This window comes from Crinia signifera, chromosome 2 (assembly GCF_055691185.1).
Source record: "Crinia signifera chromosome 2, ASM5569118v1, whole genome shotgun sequence".
Taxonomy (NCBI): Eukaryota; Metazoa; Chordata; class Amphibia; order Anura; family Myobatrachidae; genus Crinia; species Crinia signifera.
The window spans coordinates 173599985-173620845 of NC_139218.1; the positions used below are offsets into that span (position 1 = coordinate 173599985).

At 47.0% G+C, this 20861-nt stretch overlaps 1 protein-coding gene across 2 annotated transcripts in view; it reads left to right on the plus strand.

The window, feature by feature from the left end:
- Positions 1-20861, plus strand: part of TADA2A (transcriptional adaptor 2A) — a 271049-nt gene that overhangs the window by 70165 nt on the left and 180023 nt on the right. The window lies entirely within an intron of this gene.

Sequence of the window (20861 nt, forward strand, 5' to 3'; positions counted from 1 at the left end):
CTCAGACGACAAGTACCGACGTCAATTCAGCTGCCAACTTGCTCACCAGGAGCTCTTTGCATGTTGTAAGATCTGTGTCAGTTGGAAAGAAAGACACCGCATCGGACTTGAACCTCTGATCAAGTACGGTTGTTGCCAAAATGCAGTGTTCCACTCTCAACTTATTGGCAAACCGTGTATCCTTTCGAAGACCAAAAAGGACTTGAACTACAACTCCAGCATATTTTGCGCATGGGCCTTGTTTGGTCATCTCCTTCAATTTCGCAAGTTGATTCTCCAAAAACCTAATTAAGGGAGCCACCTGGCTCAAACTAGCAGTCTCGGCACTCACTTCACAGGTGGTTATTTCAAAGGGTCACAGCACAGAAATGAGTTACCAATGTGCTGGGCTAAGATACAGATGGAGTGAGCTCCATCTTTGCAGGGGCTGGCGATAGAATCGCCAGCGGCTGGCTTCCGCCAGGGGTGCGCGCGCACGAGACGCCTGCGCGCCCCTTTGCAAACAGAGCCTGCCGCCTTCCCCACTGGTCCCCCTCGCTTCACTGACCCCCCCACCCCCCCGAACTGGGCAGCGTCTCCCTGAAGCGGAGACGGGCAGGGAGACGCTGCCCAGCCGCCGTGATACTGGCGTCCCAGTCTCTTGCCGGCGCTCGCCAGTGCAAGGGATCTGGCGTGCGCCGGCCAAGGATGTTGCCCGCTCCCATCTGTACATCCCCCTCTTCTCCCAAAGTCATGGCTTGTTGTATAGCTGTGAATGGCTTTCTGTCATGGCTTCAGTGATCCGCTGTGCCACTGGGTGAGAACTGACATATTTGTTTTTCCTCGCCAAGCACTGCTGAACAGTCAGTTGTTGTTTTTTCAAAGTAGTATAATGGGTTTTCTTGGGACACTTCTGGGTTGAAGAACTACCCCCAGCAGTAACAGAAGGCCTTTTGATCAAGGATTCTTCTACAGAATCATGGAAAGGGGAGGATTCTTCTAGCATAACAATAGTATCAGAAGAACCATCCCTGGACATTACTGAGGATACTGAAGGTGAGGGTGTTGGTAGTGGAAATCGCAAGTGGTGGGGTCCACTAAAGAGAAGGGACACATTTGATGCTGGACTTCTTCTTGATGCTAATTTTTCAGCACCAATTTTGGAAACATCCCTATACTTCCCATGAGCTAGCTGCAGATGACTTAATACGGTAGATGTTCCGAGATGCTTAATGTCCTTACTTCGACTAATTTTGTTTCCACAAAGGCTACAGATGGCTTGACAAATGTTTTCTGAATTAGTGTGAAAATAATTTCCACACAAGATGTGCATTTGTTGGTCCTATGACCAGGCATAACAATGGCAGTCTTATAATGCCCAACAGATGTTTCCACTTGTGCCTCACTTACACACACAACATCCTCAATATCCAATTCCTCAGCAGTGCCATCGTCTGCTACACAAGTTAACCTCTCATCGTCAAACTTTAACTCAAAGGGAGTGGAAGGCGGCATCTCTGAGAGATTAGGCTCACACATAGCACTCAAGGACACACTTGGACTCCCCTCAGTGCTTTGTGACATTTCTGTTCCTAGACGCACAGTTTTTTTTGCAGACTTAGGAAAGCGGAATAACAAGGTCTTTCTTTGAGATGCCTCACTGGCAACTGCAGATTCCCAAGTCTAACTCAGAAATAGATGGCAAGCCTGGAGTCTTTCCTTGCCACTGGGTGATGTGAATGGCATTCTGGCAATTTTCATTCTTTCAGCTACAGAAGGATCTAACTTTCTTTTTCTTCCTGTTGGAGGTATTTCTTTTTTACAAACTTTTTTGGGGTAACTCTCCTTGCCCGGTTTGAGTCTGAGCATCAGCGACTACGTTCATATTAGTAATAGTACCATATTCGTCACCATGAATAATGGCAGCAGCTGGTGTGGGAGTATTTGGTCCAAACTGTTTGTTCTCATTTTTTAATTAATTTAAATAAGAGCAAAATCTTTGTTTTATTGTTTTTGAGGACATCGCTTGTATAACGCTTTGTGAAGGCCGAACAATCACAAACCCACCTGACAGAATACTATAGGTGCAGTACACGCAAAGAATGAATAAAGACAAGATTAATTGATTAGGATTTTTAAATTTAATTTGTTTTTAATGCGCAGCTTGTAGAACGCTGCTTGGAGGCCAACAATCATACACCCACTTTCTGACAGTATATACTATGGGTACAGTACACACAAAGAATGAATAAAGACGAGAAAAATTTATTAGGATTTTTGACTGACCCCACTACACTGACTGTGACAGTTTGCCTAACACACGGCCAGTACAATTACTACAATATAAGTTATTTATATATGACCCAGCACACAAACCCTTCTGCAGTCTGCACAGCATATACCCCTCTGCTGAGTCTGCACTGCCACGAACCAATCTGCACTGCACAACGCCCTCTACACACTGCACTACACCCCTCTGAGTCTGCACAGCACAACACCCCTCTGTCTACAATCTGCACTGCACCCCTTTGCACAACACCCCTCTGCACACTAATGATTGATGTGGCAAATGATTAATAAATTCAAGTTCATCCCAGGCTCCGGCACGCAGCACATCTAGCAGAGCTGTGCACAGCTGGAAGCGTGAGTGTGAAATGACACCGAATTCTTGGAACGCCAAACTTCTATACACTCTGCGTCTCGCGAGAATCCGACACCAGATTCCCACGCTTGGGTTTCCGAACAAAGCCGGAAACTCACTCGCGGGCAGTCGGGCCGGGGATGTTGTGAGCGGTTCGGATTCAGCATCGCTCACATTCTTTATATAAAGTTAATTCAAAATGTTGTGTAAAAAAAATATAATATTTCCTATATAAGGTAAATCTTAAAGGTCAATATGATTAATAAGAAATGTTTTTTTACAAATTCACTTGGCACTCAAAGGGGTAATATAAAACCACCTGAGTAAAATAATTTCAGTTCCTAAGGGACACTGGAAACCATGGGGTATAGCTGATGCAGATCAGTCTGGGCAGTAGATAGTTAAAACTTTGACTGCAGTGGTTCCCACACATGGTCCTACAGACTCCCCAACAATTCTGGTTTTAGGGATATCCGTGGTTGTGCACAAACTGCCTGAGGTAGTAATAGTCACCTGTGCCTAAGGGCTCATACACATGGGGTGACTTGGTGTGCAGAGCGATCTAGGCTAGTGAGATAGCACAGCACACATGGCTTGTTAGATCGCCCATACACGCGTAGTTATGTGTGTGTATGGGCCATCTCTGCCAACCAGTGTTAGCTAACACTGGCGATTTAGCTAGTTAAGATCGGAGCCGGCGGTGTGACGCGCATTGGCGTTACTTAGGGGCTTACACACGGAGCGATCCATGCTTAATTTCTAACCAATTGAGATCGCTTAGAAAAGTCTATTATTGCCTGTGTATATGCCCCATAACAATTAGAAATCCTTAAAACCTGGACTGATGGGGTGCCTTGAAGTCTACGTTTTGGAACCACTGATATAGCATAAACTCTTCTACACCAACTATACTCCATAGTGGTACTCCAGTGTTCCTAGGACTTCAGATAAACAGATTTAGCAGTTAAAAATCAAAATCCTGTTTTTTAAATTATCATTATATTTATTGAAGTAAATCAGGGGTTCTCAAACTCGGTCCTCGGGACCTCACGCTGTTCCTGTTTCCAGGTCACCTGACAGGTGCACTCATTACTGACTGACACATTTTAAGTCACAGGTGGATCTAATTATTTCACTTGATTCTGTGGAGACCTGCAAAACATGCACTTTGTGGGGTCCTGAGAACTTTAAGAACCTGTGAAGTAAAGTAATCAAACACCAATTGGTTTTGTGTTAAATTAGATTTACCCATTTAGTTATTCTCATGGCCATTCTCGACCTAATGCTTGTGTTGACCTTCAAACCCTGTTGACCTTAGCCATGTCAATATTGGGTAAAATGTCTCCTATATCAAATTAATTGATTTCTAGATACTCTCATCCACCGGAAGATTGTAATTTATGTGATACTCCTCCCCCAGTCGACTCTCGTGTCTTGCATCTAGTAAAACCTTCTGTACTCTCGGTTACCACAGATTGGGGCAGATGTATCATAGCAGCGCTTATCGCGCCGCTATGATACTTCCTGCTTCGCCTCAATAGCGAGGCGAAACAGGAAGGGACATCGACAAGATGTATTAACATCTTGTCTGCCGAAGCGGGGGAGCGTTAACTCCCCCCTTCGGCGATGTCCCTTTCTGGAGATAGCGCATCAGTTAATACTGATGCGCTATCTCCTGTCCCCCGGCCGGCCGCACTGGGTATGCGCGGGATCTCGCTGTTCACGCGAGATCCCCAGCGCAGCCGACAGCAGGGACAGCGCTGTCCCTGCTGTTTAGATAGGGCTTCGCCAGCCTGATGCTGGCGAAGCCAAAGCAGGCTTCGTGCGGAACGGTCAGCGATGCTGACCGTTCATACATTCGGCCTGCTATCATTTTGATAGCAGCGCCGATATGGACAGGGGCGCATAGCGCCCCTGTCCTTTACCGCATCTCACCTGCTTCATACATGGGGGAGAAGCGGTATCAGTGCACATAACGTGCGCTAATACCCCTTCTCCCCCATACCGACCGTTCATACATCTGCCCCACTCTTCCTTAAAAGACCCAACTGGTAGACAAATGGAGCAGTCTATTTACTCACTCACAGAGGCTAAAGTTGTGGTATCGTGGCTCAAGGTAATAAAGGAGGAGTTGCCTGCAGATGCCTCAGAGGATTGTAAGCTGTGCCTCTCTCATAATAGACATGCTGCTTTCTACATTAACTAGGCTCTTGCTGACGCAGGTGTGCTTGCTGCTAAGGCCTCAGCAAACTCAGTGCTGACTTGTAGCATGCTCTGGACGTGACCATGGAAAGCCAAAAGGTCATTAGAAAGGTTACCTTTTAAAGAGGAAGTACTATTTGGAGAGGAGCTCAATTAAACTGTAGTCTCCTTAGCGGCTACCAAAAACTGCTGGTTTACCTTCAGCCCTTCCATACAGGCCTATGGCTCCTCCCTTTTTCTGTCCTTTTCGTCCTCAAGGGAAAACCCGAGCGCTGAGTTTGCCCTTCAGTGCCTCTAAATCAATCAAGCCGAAGCTCAAACAGTCCTGGGCTACTAGGCACCCCCCAGCAAAGCCTGACAAGCCTTGCTGCATGATGAGATGGGCCTTCCTCTGGGGAGCCCAGGGTGGGAGGCCAACTTCTGCATTTTGCACAGGAGTGGATCAGTACCACTACCTGGTGTCCCAGGGGTACTCGGTTTCTTTCAAAAAGCGCCCTCTGCAGATATTTTTCTGCACAGGCCTCCTGTCAGAGCCGCACGAAGCAGACAATCTCAAGGTGATATTACAAACCCTGCTATAATCCAAAGTGATAGTGCCTGTTTCAACACCAGAAGGGTCTAGGATATTATTAATCACCCGTTTTTTGTCCCAAAACCAAACTGGACATATGGGCCACATACTGAACCTAAAATCACTTTTGTAAAGGTGCCCAGGTTCAGGATCTAAACATTGCGGACTATAGTGTTGGCAATGGAACCATGGGACTACACTGTTTCCCTGGATATATGGGATTCTTATTTACACATCCCTATTGCTCCATCACACCAGCGGTTTCTCCACTTCACTTTATTGTCCTATCGTTTCCAGTTTCAGACACTCCCATTTCGCTTAGCCACGGCACCAAGGATTTTCACAAAAATCATGGCGGTTAGAGTGCAATACTCGATTCCAGTGCACGACTGTTTCTGACACCAGACAAGTGTCAGAACTTGCAGACAAAAATACATATTTTTTTTATTTTTTTTGACACCCCAGTGTCTAAAATCGTCAGGCGATGGAAATTCTGGGCCTGATGGCATTGATGTTCGTCATGGTCGAATGAGTGCAATTTCGCTCTCACCCGCTACAGCGTCTGATTCTACTCAGGGGGGATGGCCAGCCGCATCGGATCAGGACACAATTCATGACTCTGACTCCAGTAGTGCAGGTATCTTTGACATGGTAGCTAAACGCTTTTTTGGATCTACACTGGGTTTCTTATATGGGTTCCATATTAACCAGGAAATTGTGGTTCCTGCTTTCAATTCTAGAGATTTATCTCCTATGGAACGTTCCCTAGATGTGGTTCGAGCCATAAAACTCTAGGTGGAACATACGGCTTCAATAAGAAATCTGAAGCATTGTTTGTCCTTTATGGATTTCACAAACTTGGTTGGCCAGCCAGAAAAAAAATTGGCTCACTGGATACGACTGGTAATTAAGCAGGTTTACGAACAAGCTAAACTTTCGATAACTGCTTCTATTACTGCACGTTTTACTAGGTCAGTTGCACAGTCATGGGTGGCACGCCGTAAGGTGTACGCAGAACAATTGTGCAAAGTGGCAATGTGGTCTTCTATCCACACATTAGGTTCAATGCCCTTGATACGTCCACCTCTCAGGATGCTTCCTTTGGTCGCCAGATTCTTCTAGTTCCTCAGGCAAGTATCCCCCCCATGAGTACTGCTTTGGGACATCTCAGATGTTACCCCTGTGGGACCATGAATCCCAAAGAAGAAATCGAGAGTTATAATAGACTTGCCTTTTGTTAACTCTTTCTTTGAGGCTCATGGTTCCCACAGGGCACCCACCCTTATAGGCCTGAGGTATTCAGAGATGTGGCTTAAACAACCTTGGTCATTACTTTCCTCACTCTGTCTATGTATGAGTGTGCTGGTATGTTAATCACCTGTCTTCTTCCTTCTCTACTTCCTGCTATTGGCTGGCTAACAAAACTAAGGAGCTGAGCATGTAGGTGAGGGTACAGATGTAGCGGGATTCATCTTTGCAGGGGATGGCGATGGCATCGCCATCCCCTGCCCCCGCCGCCATCTGTGTGTCGGAAGGGGACGCGCGCGCACGTCCCCTTCCGACGGTGCTGCCCTCGGTCGCCCGGTGCCCACACCGGGCGACCGCACCCCCCCGCAGCCTCCCCGGGTCCCCCCAGCCCCCCTCGAGCAGGAGGCGGACAGTATTGCGTCCGCCTCGCCGCCCGGATACTGAGACGCGCGTGCGTGGGGGGCGCACGCGCGTCTCAGTCAGATGGAGCCGCCGTGTTGCTGGCGGATCGCCAGCAGCATGCTGCTGGCGATTCGCCAGCAAGAATAAGGCCCACTCCATCTGTATAAGGGAGAATAGCCGTGCATCCTGGGATGCCTCAAACCTCGAAGACAACCCCTGATTTTATCCCTGTGGGTACCATGAACCTTGAAGAAAGATGGTTAACAAAGTTAAGTCTACCATAACTTTCATTTTTCTAATGCAAAGTCAGTATCTTCTAGCATAGATAGACAAGGCAATTTTGACTAGATTATAGACTATAATTAGTTAGAAAAAATCGCTTAGACAAAATTTCCAGTGCATCTAGTCAAAATTGCTTAATAAAAAATCACTTATGGTGCCTACACACGGTAAGATTTCACATCCTATTTGACCCCTATTCAATCTGGGTCTTGATCTGGGTTAGATGTACTATATAGACTTGCCTGCCAAGACTATTTTTCTATTCAATTTACACTACACGGGAGCACGCATTGGGATTAAATCTGCATCAATTGCAGAAAACATTTGTGCAATGTGGTCTTCTATAAACACATTCATTAGGTTCTATGCCTTTTGATATGTCCACCTCTCAGAATGCTTCCTTTGGTCGCCAGGTTCTTCTGGTTCCTCAGACAGGTCTTTTCTTTCTCTCTGATTTCAACTGGTTGTTTCTCCGGACATCAATTTTTAGTGCATATGGTTAAAGAAGAGAACCAATGTCTATATCTGCTAGCTTCTTATTTTCATGGTTTCCAATTACCATGCGAACACCTGGACAAGGCACACCACCCATATGCATGAGAACCATGCCTGCACAGATAATCTATACTAGACAATATTGACTAAGGAGAAAAACTGGAAGATTTTGGCTAACCTTCTCGGAGATTTTGTCTAGTCAAAATATCCTGCCGAAATCTCACCATGTGTTCACCTTTTAAGTCAAAATTGGCCATTAGCCAATATCTGACAGTGTGTTGGGGGCTTAAGTCTCTGTGACTCCACCAACAGTGCATCAATGACTTCTACAGTAATTCACAAAATAATCCAGATTGACGTCAAAGAACTGCAGGTCATGCTTTCTCAGTTACGGTTAGCATTTAATTCCACTATAATAAACCTACTGTACCGAGCAAAAACGGTGTAGTTGTAGAGTTGGGTTGTAAGGCATAAACCACTCCTAACCGACCTTTTCATACCCCCACTATCCACGTCGGCTTGGAGTTGATTTCATATAGTGTGGGGAGCGCAGCGAGGAACTGAGCCCGAAGCGACCTTTTCATACCCCCACTATCCACGTCGGCGTGGAGTTGATTTTATATAGTGTGGCGAGCCACCGAGCCTGAAGCGTGGAGAGCAGACTTGCATTACTTCACAGGTATTATGTGTCCCCTCGCTGCGCTCGCCACGCTTCGGGCTCGGTGGCTATATAATATACACTATATAAAATCAACTCAACGCCGACGTGGATAGTGGGGGTATGAAAAGGTCGGAGGACGCGTACCGCCGCCTCTTGCGGGCTCACTGTTCTCGCCATGCTTCGGGTTCACATTCATAGTGGGGGTGCATTTAACATTTTAAGCCCCCATTAGGGTGCTTATACAATTTAACATCGTATAGGGGGCTTATACAATTTTAAATCGCATCGCAGTGCATCAGGTGTATGCCATGCAATGCGATTAAAAGTTGTGCGACCAAATATCGTGGGCGCCGTTCTAGTACACAAGTACCGGAGGTTCATTATGCATTTCAAAGAAATTTGTATCCTTTGTATGTTACCACAAGGGTTTAACGGCAACAAAGAAAGGTAGAGCATATATCGTTGATGCTTATGTTCTTTGCGTTCTCTTTATAGATCTATACACATTCACGGACTCCTGTGCTTTACTTAGTGGCACAATTTTGGTTAAATCCACAATTAGAAATACAACGGTTTTGCTAAAACTTTTGCGGACACATTCAAATGTGCTCCTGTCTTCCACAGGGTTCGCAAATACACGCTATAGCAAGTATTTTACCAACTGTTGAGCACTAGGGACTCAGTTTCTGTTTACGGCTGTGTCCCCTGGGACCCTCTGAGTCCGGGTCAGCATGTAAGCTGTATTAATTGTATCTGGGGCAGAAGGTTATGTGTTTCCCCCTCTGTTGTGATGCGGCCGCAGAGGTGAGAGACTGCAGGCCGTGTCACATATCAGCTGGGTGCTGCCGCCGGGGGTGGACTGAAGCTCGTGCGGAGGAGGAGAAGGGTGCTGTGCGTACTTTGCGTCACCTGTTCCCCCGCTGCTCCGGAATATTTGACCGCCGGTCCAGGAAAGTCACAGCAGTGGCTGTGGGTGGGCATGGGTGATAGGGTGGGCATGGGGATGGACACTTACACACGGACTACTTGGGGGGGGGGGGGGGGGAGCACATTCATTTGGCTGCACTGATTATGAATCTGCTTTCTTAAAATCACTGTTATTCTTTTTAGCTCGCACTTGCCCCAGTCCTATACCTATTTCAAGAGATAGATGTATGTGCTGGAAAACCAAAATGGACTTGCATGCAACTCTGTACTGTTCTCGAAGTTCCTGGCCCACTCTGGGTATGTTTGTCCACTGAATCTTCTGTAAACACTTATGTGTGCGTGCGTGTGTGTGTGGGGGGGGAGGGAAGTGGGGAGGAGGCTGGCATATATGCCATGTTGGAGGAGGGGGGAGGTAGCATACAAGTAATATATAATATAATAGGCATTACAGTGTGTGGTATAATATATATTGGGCATTACAGTATGGGGCGTAATTGCGCTAGCTGGCACAGTGTGCATAAGTGGCACGATTGTGTGATGTACTGTATTGTGAATTGGTACTAATATGTGGCCACGCTCCTTCCCCACAAAGCCATGATCTAAATTTTTGGTTTATTTCTATAGTAGATGTGTATCTTGCTTTATGCAAGTGGGCCAATTGATTCCACCCCCCAGACCCACAATAGCCACGGTGAGAGATGCGCCAAATCTAGGTTTGCTAACTAAAAAATAGGCTTGGGCTGGCTCTCAGTATGTACCATGTTGGGTAGAGGAGGAGCTTTCTGTATATGCCATGCTGGGGGGAAGGGTGGAGGAGGCTTTATTTCATTGGGACCCAGAAAAGGTCAGGTAGGACTCCAATTTTTGTAAGTGAGGGGTCCCAGGGACCCACTGTTTTGGTGGTCATCGCAATCACTGCTTCTGGGATAATGGGGCCTAGACTACACCCTAGTTCCAAACATAATGGGACAGATATGAAGCAGTGATCAGGAAGGAGAAGTTGCCCATGGCAACCAATCAGCACTGAAGTAATATTTATAATTTCTCTTCAACCTATCCTGGTGACACAGCTCAACCTTGGGATATAAGAAGGGTCCGAAGGAGCCAGACACCTATGCTAAAGCTTTGAAGAGGCAAGCCCCTCCCTTCTGCATCCCAGGATTCCTCAGTTTTGTTTAGGTGCCCACAGGAGTGGGTGCTATGCTGAAGGGCTGCTGAAAAGCAGCCAGAAGAAAGTTAGCTAGGGTGTTTTTTTCTTTTATTAATTTTACACTTTAGTTAGGGCAGGCACAGTGGAGGATTCTTTAAGAATCCTCACACTGACAGAGCAGCAGGAGCTGACAGAAGCACGTCCTGTCAGCGTCCTGTGTGCAGAGAGACACTGTCTGGTCTCTCTGCACAGCGCTTAGTTTCACAGCGGTAGAAGCTTCCCGGGCTCTGGGGGACTCCGGGTCCGTCTCCCCGCAGAGAGGGGGGATCGTAGGTGAAGGATCCTCCAATATGGCGGCTTACCATTTTAAAAGAACTTATAGGCTGGACTCCATAACGGAGGGCACAGCCTGTTACAGGAGCCCAGATATGGGCAACCTCTAGTGATCCCCGGACGAAGGGAAGGAAGAAAGCACATGTCAGGAGCGGCTCACAGGGGTGGATGGCCAGAAGCTATGGACCCCGCTGTAGCAGGGACAATTGGTCTCTTCCTGCACTCTGTTGGTTTGGCGCCATTTACAGCACTGGCTGTACCGAGTTAGAGGAAAGATTCCTGAGGCATACAGAGTGATAAGCTTCTCCTGGGCCACGCTACCCCGCTAACCTGGAGGGTCACCCCAGCAGACAGATAAGTACTCTGACAATTCAATTTGTACTTTTCTCTTTCAATGGTCCTGGTGACACAGCTCAACACTGGGATGTAGGAGGGTCCGAAGGAGCCAGGCACCTATCCTAAAGCTTTAGAGGGTAGGCTCCTCCCCTACTGCATCCCTGGACTCTTCAGTTCGTGTTAGGTGCCCACTGGAGTGGGTGCTATTCTAAAGGGCTGCAGGAGCAGCCGAAGAATTAGAGTAGTTAGGGGATTTTTATTATTTTATTAACTTTTACCCTAGCTAGGTAGGCACAGTGTGAGGATTCTCATAGTGAATCCTCACACTGCTTGCGCAGCAGGAGCTGACAGAAGCGCGTCCTGTCAGCTCACTGTGCACAGGGGAGACACTGTCTGGTCTCCCTGTGCAGCGCTTATAGCCTTTTCTAAAAGGCTGCCTGGGCTCCGGAGTACCCTGAAACCGGCTCCACGTTTAGGTGGGGATCATGGGGGACAGGCGCTCCGTGATGGCGGCGGCCATTTTATGCGGAGCTTACACGCTGAGCTCCTAGATGAGAGGACAGCAGCGTTGTGACAGGCATGTTCCAAGTGATCCCCATTTGAGGGGGAGACACTGGAACTAGGAAATCCTACCTAAGGAGCGGCTTGCTGGGGGTGGTTGGCGCCAAAAGGTCACGGACCCCGCAGCAGCAGGGACCTGTGGTCTCTTCCTTCACTCTGACTTTGGCGCCTTTCAGAACGCTTGCAGCGGAGCTGAGCTGGCTTACTGATCCTGGCAGAGTGACTTGGATTTCCTGGGCATCGCTTCCCCGCAGTTGAAACCTACAGACAGATAAGTGACTGGGTGCATTGCTCTGTATAAACGCTTGTACATTGTTTGCACTGTGTATACTGATAGATATACATTTATCACTTGCATCATGTCTGAGCATCAGGCTGTGGTTTTGGGGGAGGGAGCCCTTAATGCACTGAGCGCGTGCAATGTTTGCACACAAAAATTTGTCCCTGAGCAGATGGCCAAGGGGGGCTTATGTATTACTTGCGCTGATGTGAGACCCATGGGCAGTGATCCCCATAGGGCAGAGCATATGGAACCTGCGTGGGCCAGGGCCCTAGGCAGGTCAGTAAACGCTTTGGTGCAGCTTTTGGACAGGCAGAGTGATGGGCTGGTAGAATCACAGAGACCTATGCCATCATCTCAGCAGTCGTCTGGCTCCTTGCCTCTTACCCAGGCAGATCCTGCACTTATCCAGGTGATGCAGGATACTGCAAAAGGGATTAACAGGTTCAGTCAAATGCTGGACAAAATGGATGATGTGGCAGGGACCCCTAGAAGGTCTTATGCTTTAACTACTGTGGTAGATGAAGAGGAAGGAGAGTATACTGACATCCCCTGGGATCAGGGTGATGATTTGGAAGAGAACTCTGCTGCTGGTATAGAGGATCTCATTGTAGCTGTGAAGCAGGCTTTAAAGCTGACTGTGGAGGATAAGACTCCTGTTAAAGGTGTTTTTAAGCGACAGCGGAAGGAGGCTGTTACTTTTCCTTCAGATGAGGGGTTACAGGAATTGTTAGAAGGGGCTTGGAAAACGCCTGATAAGAGGCTTCAGATGCCAAAACGATTCCTTAATCTGTACCCCATGCCAGAGTCTCACGCGGAGCTCTGGGAAAAGGTCCCAGTTGTGGACGCTTCAGTGGCACGTTTGTCCAAGGCTACTGTATTACCAGTACAAGGCGGTGCAGCTTTTAAAGATTCTGTGGATAAAAAGCTGGAGGGAAACCTCAAGGCTATCTTTGAAGGGGTGGGGTTTACCTTACGACCCCTTATTGCTTCAGCCTGGGTTTCTAAGGCCATGATAGAGTGGGCTGGTGAATTATGCACCATGCTGCAGGCTGACCCGGGTGCATTACTGCTTGCAGAAAAGATTAAGGCAGCAGCAGAATATGCAGTTGAAGCAGAGGAGGAAGCTATTAAAATGGCAACCAGAGTGTCCACAGTCTCCATTAATGCCAGGAGAGTGCTTTGGCTTAAAGCCTGGGAAGCAGACAATGAGTCCAAGAAGGCTCTGGAAACATTAGCCTTCAAAGGAAAGGTACTCTTTGGTACCGAATTAGAGGAGATTATAAAACAGGCCACAGGCGGCAAAAGTACATTCCTGCCGGCCTCCTCAGCAAAGCAGACATCCAGATTTTCTGCTTTTAAGCCGTCCTTTCGGCCCTCCCCTAGAGGTGGTGCGTCCTTTCGAGGACAGTCTTTCAGGGGAAGGTTTCAGCCCTCTAGAGGCAAGACACAAAAGTCAAAATTTGGCTCTTTTCACAAGAAGCCTGCCAATAAAGGAGAGGATAAACCCTCTGCATGACTGTCAGGGGCTTTGCCCGACAGTGACAAAAGTGGGCGGGCGTCTCACACACTTCAGGGACGCTTGGGCTTCTCTAGGCCAGGATGCCTGGGTGTTAGACATCATAACACAGGGTTACAAAATCCCTTTCAGAGGGCCACCTCCGAAGAGGTTCATTCCCACATCCTTACCAAAGGAGGCACGGCTGCGTACAGCTCTTGTGAGAGCAGCGCACTCCCTTTTGGAAAAAGGGGTGGTTACACTAGTCCCCAAGACAGAGTGGAAGAAAGGCTTTTACTCCACGCTGTTCCTGGTGCCCAAACCAGACGGGTCTTTCAGACCAATACTAAATTTGAAGTCTCTAAATGTTCATTTATGGGTAGACCATTTCAAAATGGAGTCTCTACGGTCAGTACTCCTGAGTCTGGACCAGGGAGAATTTTTGGCGTCCATGGATGTCCAGGACGCATATTTGCACGTTCCTATACACCCGGAGCATCAGACCTTGTTGAGGTTTGCCATAGGAGACCTGCATTTACAATTCCGGGCGTTACCCTTTGGGCTAGCAACCGCGCCAAGGGTATTCACAAAGATAATGTCAGTAATGGCGGCGGTGCTGAGGCTCAGGGGAATCACAGTAATACCCTATTTGGACGATCTCCTGTTCAAAGCAGACTCAGCAGCCATGCTGCAGAGTCACTTGGCAGAGGCCATCAGTTTTTTGCAGGCTCACGGCTGGATTTTAAATTTGCAAAAATCTCAGTTGGTACCGTCACAAAGGCTCCAATTCTTGGGAGTCATACTGGACACCCATCTTCATCGGGTATTCCTCCCGGAGGTAAAGGCCAGGGATCTGGTCACCCTAGTCCAGGAGATTCTCAGGGCTCAGAGCATTTCAGTATGGAGGTGCCTCAAGCTCCTGGGGAAGATGGTGGCGTCATTCGAGACGCTTCAGTTTGCCAGGTTCCACTCTCGGAGGTTCCAATGGAACATTTTGTCAGCCTGGTCAGGAAACACTTTGACCATGAAATCCGAGATGATAGTGCTGTCTTCGGACACCCGAGAATCCTTGAAATGGTGGACAGAAGTAGATTCCCTTCAGTGGGGTCGGTCATTACAGACCTGGGACTGGTTGATAGTAACTACCGACGCCAGTCTCAGGGGCTGGGGGGCAATAGCCCTGGATCTCAGGCTTCAGGGCCTGTGGACGGCAGAGGAATCAGCGTTACCAATCAACATCTTGGAGCTGAGAGCTGTCTGGAAAGTGATTTCCTTGGCGGGAGACAGGTTACAGAACCTCCCTTTGAGGATTCAGACCGACAATGCCACAGCTGTGGCGTATCTGAATCACCAGGGAGGTACACGCAGCAGATTGGCCATGTGGGAGGTATCCAGAATCTTCCTATGGGCGGAACAGAATGTTCCAGCTGTATCGGCTATATTCATCCCAGGAATAGAGAATATAGAAGCCGACTTCCTGAGCAGGGAGGAGCTCAAGGAAGGGGAATGGAGCTTACACCCTCAGGTGTTTCAACAAATCACCGCGATGTGGGGAACTCCGGATGTGGACCTGATGGCATCCAGGATCAACCGTCAAGTGCCCAGGTTCTATGCCAGAGCAAGGGATCCACTAGCGGAGGCAGTGGATGCCATGACTATTCACTGGCAGGGAGATCTCCTTTATGCATTCCCACCAGTACCAATGTTACCGAGACTTCTGAAGAAAATACAGGGGCAGAAGGTTCCAGTGATCTTAGTGGCCCCAGATTGGCCAAGGAGATCCTGGTACTCGAGGCTTCAGAGGTTGTCTGTGGACTCATGGCGTCTACCTCTGAGACCAGACCTTCTAAGACAAGGCCCGTTCAATCACCTGGATTCAGATCGATTGATTTTGACGGCCTGGCTATTGAAACCGCCATTTTGAAAAGAAAAGGGTTTTCTGAGGCAGTAGTACAGACGATGATAAAAGCCAGGAAAGCTGTATCTTCGGCAAATTATTATAGAGTCTGGAAGACTTACATTCGATGGTGTGAGAGAAGAAAGGCTCATACTTCTCATTTTAAGCTATCAAGAATGATGGAATTTTTACAAGATGGTTTTTCATCGGGCCTAAGCCTTCAGTCACTGAAGGTACAGATTTCGGCCTTGTCCATCTATTTCCAGAAAAAGATAACCATTTTGCCGGAAATTCAAACCTTTTTACAAGGAGTATCCAGGTTGAAACCTCCATACAAGCAACCAGTAGCACCTTGGGATCTATCACTGGTTTTGGAATGCCTTCAAAAGGCACCTTTTGAACCTTTAAGGTCGGCTGACTTTAAGTTTCTCACGTGGAAGCTAGTGTTTTTGTTAGCAGTAGCATCTGCTAAAAGAGTTTCAGAATTGGGAGCTTTGTCATGTAAATCTCCCTTCTTAATTTTTCATGATGACAGGGCTGTTTTAAGAACAGTGCCTCAGTTTTTACCGAAGGTGGTATCTACCTTCCATTTAAATCAGGAGATAGTTCTACCTGTGTTTCAACCCCCAGAGGGGTCTAAGAAAAGGGACAAGTTGAGAACTTTGGATGTTGTGCGTGCCTTACGCATATATGTGGACAGAGTGAAGAGTGTCAGGAAGACTGACACATTGTTGGTATTGTACGACGTACACAAAATTGGTTGGCCTGCATCTAAGCAGACTATTGCTAGGTGGTTGCGGTATGTGATAGCCTTTGCATACACCAAAGTGGGTAGACCAGTACCGGCCAAAATAAATGCGCATACCACCAGGTCAGTTGCCACCTCTTGGGCGGTTCGACATGGGGCCACAGCTGAGCAGGTTTGCAGAGCTGCCACTTGGTCATCTGTTCACACATTTGCCAAATTCTATAGATTCCATGAGTTCGCGTCGGAGGACGCATCATTCGGGCGAGCAGTGCTGAGAGCTGCAGACCTGAGCGTACCCTCCCAAAGGACCGGCTCTGGAACGTCCCAGTGTTGAGCTGTGTCACCAGGACCATTGAAAGAGAAAAAGGGATTTTTGTAAGAACTTACCGTTCGAATCCCTTTCTCTGATATGGTCCTGGTGACACAGCGATCCCTCCCTTACGCTCAGTAAGTATGCCAGAAGTTTCATGATGTTCATGTTAAAATGGTTAAAAGTTAACAGTTTTCTGTTATAAAATGTGCATATAATATGTGCAGGCGTTTGTACTGAGTTATGTATTCCAGTGGCTTTGAAAGATTGAACTGAAGAGTCCAGGGATGCAGTAGGGGAGGAGCCTACCCTCTAAAGCTTTAGGATAGGTGCCTGGCTCCTTCGGACCCTCCTACATCCCAGTGTTGAGCTGTGTCACCAGGACCATATCAGAGAAAGGGATTCGAACGGTAAGTTCTTACAAAAATCCCTTTTTTCCTGACATTGTGCACTGTGTGTTTTTGATAGAAAACATGACTGACCGTAATGCTGCTGGTAAAGGGGAGGAATTGCGGGCCAGGTTAAATTGCTACAGAATATGTGGGCTAATTTAACACCTGAGCAGAGGACAATAAGGGCATTTTGTTCTTTGTGTAATGCTGTACCTAGTGGAGCATATGCTCAGAGGGGAGTACAGCCTAAGCCTGCATGGGCTGCTGCTCTGGACAAGTCTGTTACTGCTTTAGTGCAATTGTTAAACAGACAGAGAGATGAGTTGGTAAAATCTCCTAAACCATTGTCATCCTCTCTACAATCATGGTTCTAGTCCCCTTTCTCAGGGGGAGCCTGCATTGTTACAAACAATGCAGGAAAGCGCTCAACAGAAGTTAATACTTTTCTGGAGCGGTTTTCCGAGGAACCTGATGTGTCTTCTAGGCACTCCGTATCCTCGCTCCTTGCGCCTATTGTGGTATCAGCGGATGAAGGAGCGTGTGGGGCAGAGGGAAGATGTAAAAAAATGTCTGTCCCTGGTATAGAGAACTTGATTTTGGCTGTTAAACAGACATTAAATCTGTCCAATGTGGCTAAAACTCCAATTCTGGGAGTGTTTCAAAGACAGCATAGAGATGCAGTCACTTTCCCCTCGGATGAAGGCCTGCGGGATTATATCAAAAAGGTTTTAAGCCTGTATCCCATGCAGGAAGAGCATGTTAAACTGTAGGAAAAAGTTCCCTTGGTAGATGCCCCCGTTGCTAGGTTGTCAAGAGCAACTGTTTAACCTGTACAAAGGGGTGCGGCCTTTAAGGTCCCTGTGGATAAGAAGCTAGAAGGTGGCTTAAAAGCAGTATATGAAGGTGTGGTTTATGCCCTTAGACCTGTCATTGTATCTGCATGGGTATCAAAAACTGATAGTGTGGGCTACTACGTTGTGCGCCTTACTACAATCAGATCCCGAAGCCTACGCTTTCGCGGAAAAATTGAAGGCGGCTGCAGAATATACTTGTGATGCTGGTGAGGAGGCTATTACAATAGCGGCCAAGATATTGGCCATTTCGGTAATTGCACGCCAAGTCTTGTGGCTCAAGGCCTGGGAGGCTGACAATGAATCTAAGAAATTTCTAGAGGTTTTGGCTTTTAAGGGAGAGTTAATGTTTGTCTCAGAATTGGAAGCCAAAATTAAACAAGCAACGGGGGGGGGGGGGGGAGTACCTTCCTGCCCACACAGACAGCCAGTCAAGCTTCATCTAGGTTTGATGCGTTTCAACCTCTCTTGCGTCCTCCAAGGGACAACCCAGCAGAGGAAAGTTTGCCGCTGGACAAGGGAAAACTCTTAAATCTCGTTTCGGGGCCTTTACTAACAGACAGGCCTCCAAGGGTGAGAAAAAAACCCTCAGCATGACCTGTAGGCTCCCCAATCTGTTCTCAAGGTGGGGGTCGCCTATTGCAGTACCGGGACTCTTAGGCCAGGATCCGTGGGTCCTAAATGTGGTATCCCAGGGTTACAGGATAAATGTAAAAGGGGGTTCCTCCAAAGAGGTTCCTACCCACTCCGTTACCCAGAGAGGCTCGCCTCAGAACAGCCCTTTTGGGGGGCGGTGAAGTCTCCTGGAAAAGGGTGTGTTGGTCCCGGTACCACGACTGGAAAGAAGGAAGGGGTTTTACTCCATTCTCTTTTTAGTGCCAAAGTCTGATAACTCATTCACACCAGTTCTGATTTTGAAGTCCCTAAAATATACACTTGGGGGTAGATCTTTTCAGAATGGAATTCCTGAGGTTGGTTTTGCTGAGCCTAGAGCAGGGGAATTCCGAGCATCTATGGATATTCAAGACGCATCTTTACACGTTCCTGTTTGCGCAGAACATCAATCGTTACTGCGTTTTACAATAGGGGACCTGCATCTTCAACTTCAGGAACTTTCCTTTGGTCTGGCAACTGAACCAAGGGTGTTTACAAAGATTATAGCAGCTTAACTCAGACTCAAAGGGAGTGTGATCATCCCTTATATGGAAGAGCTATTCAAAGTGAAATCTGCAGAGAACTGCAACAAAACCTGCCAGACATTTCAGTTTTTTTCAGAACCACGGATAGATTCTAAATCTACAAAAGTCTCACCTGTGTCCAACTCAAAGACTTCAGTTGTTAGGGGCCATATTGGATACTCTCCTACATCGGGTATTCCTTCCGGAGTTAACAGCCAGTGACATTTGTCAGTTGGTTCGGACAATTCTGAGTTCAATAGGCCCATCGGTATGGCAGTGCCTCAAGTTACTGGGCAAGATGGTGGCGGCTTTCGAGACCTTTCAGTGGGCCAGATTCCATTCTCGGCCTTTCCAGTGAAACATTTTGGCATGTTGGTCAGGAGATCCCAAGACCATGAAAAAAGATAGACCAGAGACAAGAACAGCTTTGCTTTGGTGGATTGATGTGGACTTCCTCCAATGGAGTTGTTCTCTTCAGTCATGGGACTGGCTGGTGGTAACCACCGATGCCAGTCTCAGGGGCTTGGGAGCAGTGGCTCTGGACTTATGGTTACAAGGCCTATGCTCCAGGGCAGAGTCGGTATTACCGATCAATGTGCTGGAATTGCGTGCGGTCTTGAAGACCTTATCGCAAGCAGAAAAAAAGCTGAAGGGATTTCCCATTTGCATTCAATCGGAAAATGCTACGGTTGTGGCGTATTTGTACCACCAAGGGGGTACTCGAGCCAAGATGGTGATGGAAGTGTCTCGGAGGCAGAGACCAATGTTCCACCCCTATCTGCTGGTTTCTTTCCTGGAATCCTGAATGTGGAAGGGGATTTCCTAAGCAGTGAGGACCTCCTGGAAGGGGAATGGGCTTCGCACCCGCAAGTTTACAAGAGATTGTAGCTCTTTGAGGTCGTCCAGAAGTGGATTTGACGACATCCCGGCACAATTGCCAAGGGCCCATGTTCTGTTCAGGGATACACTGGCTTGAGCGGTGGATGCCATGACAGCGCCCTGGAAGTTCAGGTTTGTCCTATGTCTTCCCTCCATGTCCAATGATTGCCCGAGTACTGAAAAGGGTGAGATCGCAAGGGACTTGCGTCATTATGATAGCTAAGAAGAGGGTTTGTGAGGGGAAGCTGCACTAGGCGATCAGGAGAAAGTTAATCCTAGTATTAGATGATTAAATTGGAGATATGACTGACTATTATTATAAAGGTTAATCAATATTAACATCACATCCCAGCCTCAGCCATGTGGTTATTGCTTAATATATGTTATGGTCAGTGGTGCACCCCTGAGTTACAACACGTTTGATTAAGAAAGAAAAAAGAAAAATAAAATTGGGTGGGGTGCACTCTTAATCTCCAATTTTGAAATTGCTTAGTTAAGATGCTTAAAAAATATATTTTATTTTTTACTTTTATTCTTTTTTTGTTTGTTTTTTTAATGCTGTGTGTAATGACTTATAAATGGTGTGGCTTTAAAGTCCAGTATATTATCAAAAAAAGAATTTGTTGCCCCTCTCCCTACAAATTTTTAGATAATTACTATGGGACTGGTATAAATAGTATCTAGGAGTCTGTTAGTTCTGTATTAGGCTGACCATCATATATCCTTAATGCCCATGTCCCATTGACATTATGGGTATTCACTCAATTGAGTTGAGCTAAGGATTTTAATCATAAGTCAGCGAAAATAAAAATTCAGAAAAACAAACATAGTAATTATCTAAAAATTCGTAGGGACGGAGGCAACGAATTATTTTTTTGATAATATACTGGACTTTAAAGCCACATAACTTATAAGTCATTACACACAGCATTAAAAAAATAAGAATAAAAGTAAAAAATGAAATACATTTTTTTAAGCATCTTAACTGAGCAATTTCAAAATTGGAGATTAAGAGGGCACCCCACCTGAGTTTCTTTTTC